The sequence below is a fragment of the Lonchura striata genome, chromosome 3 (genome assembly GCF_050655825.1).
Source record: "Lonchura striata isolate lonStrDom1 chromosome 3, ASM5065582v1, whole genome shotgun sequence".
Lineage (NCBI taxonomy): Eukaryota > Metazoa > Chordata > Aves > Passeriformes > Estrildidae > Lonchura > Lonchura striata.
In genome coordinates, this window is record NC_140705.1 from 37,404,011 (window position 1) to 37,412,709 (window position 8,699).

Here is an 8,699-nt window from a genome sequence, read left to right on the forward strand (position 1 = left end):
CTGTCCCTACTTCTATGTAAACACCTTTCTGCCTCTTCTGAGATAATAATTTTCATATTTGACCTGCACAATAGCACCTCCTGTTTTGGGAAATAATATGCTATAGCTCCTGTAAACCTCATCCCTCTTACTAAAGTCTAAAATATCTTCCAGCCATTGTTTTGCTAAGTGTTCTCTGCCTCTGGAGGAGTCTTGATAACACAATTCAGATCTGCTTTCAAGATCCTCACCTTAGGCCAATTACATTCTAATTGCATGACTTTATGATTTCTTTGGAAAGGAGAAGTAAAGCACTTCATATTACATTTTTTCATAGTTTGAGGGGGAGGTGATATAAGCATTACACGCTAAAATTGTGTGGACATTTTGTTTAAATAAATGTGACAACGCAAAATCAATGTTTATTATGCATAATGGTACTCAGTGAATCACTATTAAGGTTTTAAAAGTGTTAATTTAAATATTTTATTACATTTTGCCATGATGTAGGTATGGTAAACTGTTACAGAATATTTTTTTTGTGATTTTTTTGTTATTATTTTTTGTTTCATTTCCACTTTAATTCATATTTTTTTATAAAAGATAATGTTTTAAAGCAACCTTGTGATCAGGAGGGAAATATTGAGAAGACATTTTATAAAAGTAGATGTGTAGGAGTTAGAGACAAACACTAATCCTGGAAGAGAAAACAAACAGATTTAAACTGCAAAAAAAGTGACAACTACTCACAATAAAGGTTATAAGAGTAATAAATCTTCAGAGCATTTTTCTTAAAAGCATGGTAGAGTGTTCATCCTCTCAAATTTTGATATTGCTTCTCAGGGTCCTTCTAATTGTCTTCAGTTTACAGTTGGAACAAACTGTAATAGAGCTGTGCTGACTTGGCAAACAGTGATAGAAATAAGTTCCATGCCCTCAAACATTTTCTCTGAGTATTAACAATCCCTATCCATGCTGTGAACCAAACACATAAAAAAATGTAATAAGACAGAGAAACAATAGGAATAGAAAAACAATCAAGCATTTTTATACATGATGCTATCGCTATAATTTCTACTCTTTATATGTCTTAGAACATAAAACAAGAACCTTTGTCTTTTTATAATTTTAATTATTTTGATAGAAACCCTTTTTTAAATCTCCAGACAGACAGAAATCATAGCCCGAACCCTAAATGATCACACTTAATAAGAATTTGAATCTGAATATTTTTATAATTTTAATTGCTTGGATAGAAAATCTTTTGCTGTTATCTTTAAAGCTGCCCAAAATGACATAGTATATGTATTTTTTTCAATCACATATTAAATTTCCCAGTTGCCAAGATTTATCAACTTAAAAAAGAAATCAGAAATTGGGAAAAGACATCTCTGCATTGCCTTTGAAAATAGCCCATCTAAGTTGTATTCCTGGATATTGAAAGAAAAATTTTCGTCTTATCATTATTATGAAGACAAAATCAATATATTCATTTCAGAATGCATAACTTAAAAAGTTACTATAATTTATGATCTTCGGAGAGATGAAAAACTAATACATAGTATTTTTTAGTAATAAAAGATAAAAAATATACTCATAAAAAATGCCTTTAATGAAAATTTCCAAAGATGGACTGTGATAAGCATTGCTCTGCCTATCCTTACTACACAATTTTTTTGAGATCTTAAAGAAGGGATTTCTACATTAAGTGTAAAAATTAGGAAAGAAAGTCTTTTTTCAGTGAGTTTTTTGAGCAAGCACACAGCACCATGCAGAAACAATAAAGAACAACATAAAGAATGTAAACCAAATTTTAATTTGAATTCTCCATATGCTAAATGAGAGCCAAATAACCAGGTGTGTGCATATATATGTGCATACACATATAAGTGTTCCACATTTCAAACCTAACATGTTATGGCAGGAACAATTTTATGTAATTTTGTGAGGTTTTTAAAAGGCAAAAATCTTCATGCATAAGAAAAACAAAATCAGCTAACACACCACCATCACCTCTACCAATTGCATACCTTCATTGCAGTATACTTCCAGCTTACGTGACTTGACCTCTTACTGACCTTAGAAAGAAATTTTAGTTTATTTTAACATGTTACAGAAATTATTTAAATATATAGGCCCGCTAAAGTCTCCTTAGTAATATTCTTCCTCCTATTTCAGAGAATATATGAAGCATATTTCTCATAACCTCCTGAATTTCAATGAATATATGCCCAAAGTGACCTAAATTCTTTCCACTTCTAAGTACAATTCATAGACTGCCTGAAGAGCTAATCAGACTGAAAGCAATAATTTTCTAGATGAAATCCTACCCCCTTATGCTGCTTTGTTTCTTACCTCAGAAGAACCAGGATTTTGTTTTCTATTTCTAGTGGGTTGGCTTTTTTTCTATGATAGAAAAATGAGGAAAATACTTAGAGCAATATAGAAATAGGATGAATGCTACAAATCTTGTTTTAAACAAAATCAAATTGTGTAGCTATACAACTTAGGGGTTCTACAAACCTTTCAATTTTTCCAGTTCCAGAAAATTAATGCACCATGAAATAAACTTTTAATATGCTCCTTACTTTTCTTTCCTTCACTCCAGAAAAGAATTCTATGTTTTATATCAAAGACAGAAAGACGACTCAGGAATGCCCACTTTAGGAGTCTAGCTGCTGAAAGCAAAACTGAATTTTGACATTGAAAGGGTTAAAAAATAAATAGTTAGAGTAGGGCTTTGCGATATCCAACTTGGTTTTGTTTCAATAATTATCTTTGTATTTTGTCTTTTACATAATATCTGAACTTGTTTATAATTTTATCATTTGTTATGGACCCCTTTTAAAATTCAAGTTCGGAAATTCTTTTTAGAAATCCTATAATATTTGACATTAGTTTAAAGGGAATAGATAAATGGCCAAAATAAAGATCCAAACTCGGGAATCTGTGACTTTCAGATTACAAAACAGTCTTGGATAATGGCATGTTTGAGCTATAGCAGAATTTTTTTCACAAAGTTATAAAACCCCAATTCTCAGAATGGCTAAGAGGGTAAGAGACTTCTTGAGGTCATGTAGACTAAGCTGGGTCACCTACCTTGGTTATCTCCATATTCTGTTTAGAAAATCTTTCTTCCATGTTTGATTGCACTCACAGTAGAAAAGTTTTTTTTATGTACGGATGGAATTTCCTTGGCTTTAATATGTGTGCATCACTCCTTGTCCGTCAATGGGCACAATCATTTGCTTTTATCAGAACTTTATAGGTATTGAACAGATCCTCCTGAGACATGTTTTCCATGCTGAATCATTCCCACTTGCATTGCCTTTCCTCCACAAAAGATGTTCTAATCCCTTTATCCCTTTTGTCACCCTTTATTGGTTTGTTTCCACTGCATTCCTGTCTCTCCCATACCTAGAGGTTAAGAACAGGACCCTGTTCTTCTAGTGTGTTTCACAAGAGATGAGTAGAGGGGAAAGATCACCCTGTTGAATTCCTGGTAATGCTTTTCCTAATGCAATCTAGAATGTTATCCTTCTTTCTTTTAAGGCCAGCAAAGTTGTTGCCCTTCTTTGCTTATTTCCTCAGATTTTCCTCTAGTGACGCTGGACATGAGACATCAATGTGCATTCACAGCCCGGAAAGCCAATCATATCCTGGTCTGAAACAAAAATATGTGGCCAGAACTCCTTAAGAACTTCTCAGAAGAAAGTGCAACAATTGTGGGATAGGGACTAGAATCACTGAGTGTTTATCAGTGGTATGATAGGAGTCAGAAGGAAGGAAGAGGCAAAACTGAAATTTTAGAAACTTCCAGTTTGTCTGATAAATATAGGTGAGTTATTAGTGGAATCTTGGAAATGGATAATGTTTTAAAAAAGATGCCAAAATATGCAGACTTTGATTTGGAATGGGAAAATATGTATGTTCTAGGAAAACCCAATCAAGATAACAATGATGATAAGAAATGGCAGAGGCCTGAATTAGATCCTTTACAGCAGAGATCTGTGACAGGATTAGAGATAATTTGAATGCAAGTTTGCTGAATAATGTTACCCATGAACGAGGTCTGCAAAATGGAGAGACTGATATTCAAATCAGGCCAATCATTCAGATTTGTGTGTTTATGTTTTCTAAAGGAGTTCTTTATGACAATGAAATATGACAAAGCTCTCGAGCTGTAACAACACAGGATGAAAAAAATACAGTGTTTAAGGTCCTCAGATTCACATTGTTATTAAGTGTGATCATTTAGAGTTGGCACTATGATTTCTGGCTGTCTGGAGGTTAAAAAAAAATATCCTTTAGGCTTTGTTTGCACCTCCTTATTTATTAAACATTGTTTCTTTTAAAGACATATTTAAAACAATAGGGAGAGGGATTTCGGTTTGTAATGATCTTTAAATTTTGTGTCCTGATGTGTACTTTTTGCATGCCAACAAAACACTTGCACATACCACAAAGGCAAACGAAACCAGCATAATTCTGAAGAATGTGATGAAAATTTGTATTCTAACTCTATTATTAACCCCTCAAGTGCACACATGCCTCTATTATAAAAATGGATGTTTCTTTCTCAGTTTTTATGCTGTTTTAGAAATAGTATGGATCATATATCTATTTACCTTCATTATATACATAGGTAAATAAATAAAGATACTCTACCAAGTATTAGAAAGATTCAGAACTAATCTCTTAAAATGTTTGCACACTATAGTTTACTGCTGCATGTTAAGTTTTTCCAAGAAAATCAAGGGAGTGATTCAGCTGTCTAAACACCAGCATCTGCAGCCATCTTAAACTCTGAAAGATACCTATGTCCTAAGAACAGAGTGCTTGTGTTTTTATTGTGAATAAACCCGCTATTTCCAAACCTTATTCCCAAAGTAATACTTAGTCTGAGAGAGATAGACCAACATGAAGATTTACAAAAATTGCATTTGCTGTTGAGCAGGTCTGTCTGTTGATCTGGTTGATAAATTAAAATAGTTGATCTAATGTAAGATGAATTATTCTGTGCCAGAAAATTTCTAATGTAAGAAGTGTTGAGTAGAGAAACAAGAATGTGCTGATTTATCAAGGTCTCTACCAATATTACAGATGCTGAGTGAATAATCAGAACAGAGTAATAGAGTAAGCATCATTAAAAATTTAATATTGAATACTCCATGGATCAGCAGGGTCTGCTATTGTCCAGTGCCTCAAAAGGGATGTGTTGCAGTGACATTTTAAAGCAATATTTACTGTGGTTTTAATAGAACTCACTGTACCTGAAAATTTTCAAATTCACTTTTTGCATAGCTTCAAATGACTAGTTAGTCTTTCAGTGTTTTTTAGCACCCATCCTTCATGCCTTACTGAAATCTGTATCTTAAAAAGATTGATTTTATTTTTAACTGACATTTAAAAGTGGCAAAGCTTCTTCTACAAATTGCTTGTCACTTAAAATAGACTGTTGATACTCTGTCATCAAGAGATAATGCAGTATATAATTAGTCCTTTTCAAAATTTTATGCCATTAAATACAAAAATTATACACATTAGCCATGCCTCTTAAAAATATGATACATCAATGCATGCAAATCACTGTGTCTTTATAAATATTTTCTTAGGAAGCAGAACATTCTATTAATACAGAACCAACCAGAATGCACTAATCAGCTTTCACAGGGTCAGTTTTTTAGTCATCCCAGTATTCAGGTGAAATCTAGAAAAATGAAATATCAAAATAGTAAGAATGTTTAAAACCTCAAACCCTGACTTTTTTTATAAAATAGTTCTAAAGTATTTGAACTTAGATAAAAATTAATTTAGTGCAAAATTGTGTGAGCATTAGTGAAAAACACTAAATTTATTCTCCCCTGTACCACTACCCCCCCAAAAGAAACCAATCAAGATAGTTTTTATTGGTGTGGTTTTAAAAATGTATTTCAGTTTGAATTCAGGCTTCTAATATATGATAAAACCTTTTTTATCTTGGAGTTGTGCAGATATAATAAATTTAAAAATAGAGAGATGATTTTGTAAAATATTTCATTATTTTTGCATGTGAAATACATAATAGATTTGGGCAAGATATTTACCATAAATTTATTTGTGAGGGAACATCTATAACTCATACTCATTCAGTATTTAGTCATGATGTGTTTCTTATCCTCTGCCTTTGTGAAAATCAAGGGTTTCATTCAAACAATGGTCTGAATCATAATTTCCTAAGCTTATTGTGGAAAATTATATATTGAAATATAGGTGAAAACATAAATCTTTGTATTATTTTGTATCTCATTTTTTCCACCTGTATATATTAATTTTCTATTTAAACATAGATATATAACTATATATATATCTATATGTTCATATGTGTGCATGTATCCAATGTTCTCTGAAGTGCAAACACTGCTATCTATCTAAGACCATCTTTTGCAGCTGACATCTTTTTATAAAAGAGAAATGCACTGTAAAGTGAGCTGGTCCTAAAATGACAGCTAAAAGGAACGACAAATAGGGCCTTCAGCTTGCACATTTTAAGACTCTGACAGCGTGACCTCTATTGCTGTCACTTCATAACTTTCATACAATTGTTGTCACAAAAATAGCAGAAAGACATTGTCATTATAATCTCTAGGTCTTGGTCCTGTAATCAGATCTATTTCCTTGCAAAGTCTCAGAGATGGCTTTTTGGGGCTGGGAACTTTTCATTTATTTTGAGCAATCTAAAAGTCAATCAACTAGACTAAGTTATGGGTTCTGCATACTGCCAGTGTAGGGGAAAAGAATCCACTAAAATTTAATTCATGGTGAATTAAATGTTGAATCCCATCATAAAGACTAGTTTAGATACATAGAACTGATGATAGTTGTGAATATTCAACTTTCCAAAGTTATGTAGCATAAATCCCACCATAAAAGGGTGCCTGAGGTATATGACAGATTGAACATTGATGTCTGAATTTTTGACTAAATTCAATTCTCCTTTGTTCATCTGATTGAACTACTATTTCAGGTGCAAGGTGAAAACTGAATCAGCAGTAAAAAGCATATTTTTCACAAATACTGCCATTGCAGGAACAAGAAAGCAAATAGCTGAAATTATTAAAATACAGAAATTTTTAGAGCTGAACCATTTTGAAATGAATATTTTGTATTTTAATTAGCCACTTGTTTTGATTTCATAATTTAAAAGTCATAGAGCAGAAAACACGTTAAAAAAATTTAAAATCCACAAAAATTAGAAAGTAATACTTTTGCAATTAAAGATGCTTGTAAAATTATTTTTAAAGAATTCCCATATTCTTGGAATTACCAGGATTGTAATCAGAATAAAGAAATCCTGAACTTCTAGATTTTAATCATGCTTCTGATTTGCATATATAAAGTATACTGTGACCACGACTTCACTGTTTCGTGTACGTAAACAAATATTTCTGGAATGACTTTCCCTTACTCTCCCTAGTAAGATGAATCAACATCCCTTTATTTTCACTGTGTTAGTTGCTGGAGTCATCCCAGGATGTGTCCCAGGAGGAATCCTGAGGAAAGCTGGAAGCATGTGATGCATTAGTGAATTTGTCTCATGTCCCAGTTTCAAAGTAGGTTCTAGATGAAACCAAAGTTTTTATCTTCAGATCTACAAATGTGCAGGATGGCAAAAAAAAAAAAAAAAAAAAAAAAGCTTTGCTTCACACATGAAGAAGCATGTGGAGGTCAGATTGTGCAAGACCATTTATAAGAAATCCAGCCCTATGTTATGGACTTACCTAGAAGGTTGTATAGTGAGTAATGTTGAGTAATGCAACCTGAGAAATCTGTAATTATATTATTTAATTATTCATAATGGCAGCTGTCAGGATTGCACATTCAATATGTTAAATTATGCTTTCAGTACGGGTAGCTTCATCTTATGCAGTGAGATGCCTCTTGTACATGCCAGCATATGATTCAGAAGACTTCACACAAGAAAGTCCCTAAGGACCTTCCACATTTCATCTCATGTCACTCAAGGACCTTACTCTTTTTCATTGCTTCCAATAGCTGTGGAAGAAAGAAAATAAAATTTTGCTAGTTCGAAAAATAAAGGTGATCTAAAAAGTGAATATAGTGTTTAAATTAGCTAAAGAAGCTATGTAGTATATCTGCTTCAGCTGCCATCATGATAGTCACTGATTCCTACCAGAAAATGACAGTGTGTTTTGTTTTCTTGGTATTGAAGATACACACCCTCTGATAACCTGAAATACCAGTCTTTTTGGAAAACACTCTTCAGCATGCTAACAATATCCAGCTTTTGCAAACTTAGAAAATCTTTACCTTTCTAAGAATATGGGACCTGATCCTACTGTGTTCAGTAGAATTTACTTTAGTAGCATCAGCAGGGCAAATTCAGGAGAACCACTTGATGTACACTTTCATATTGGGACTCTGAAATCAACTCTGAAATCAGTATTCATCTGCATTAAAAATGCTGTTGACATGACTCAATGTGTGGTTTTTAAGTGATGTTTTCAATCTCTCAACAAGCACATTGTTTAAGGAACAGCTCTCCCTAGTATTCCCTTGCACCTTGAGCACTTCTTATATATTTAAGTGTGATTCAGTTTGGAATGGCTTACCTGCAGGTCACAGAACAGACTGAAGGAGTTAAACCAGACATAAATGAGAATGAAATACGTGGCTCCACAGAAGGCTCAATTGGATGAAACAAACCCTATATCCACTTG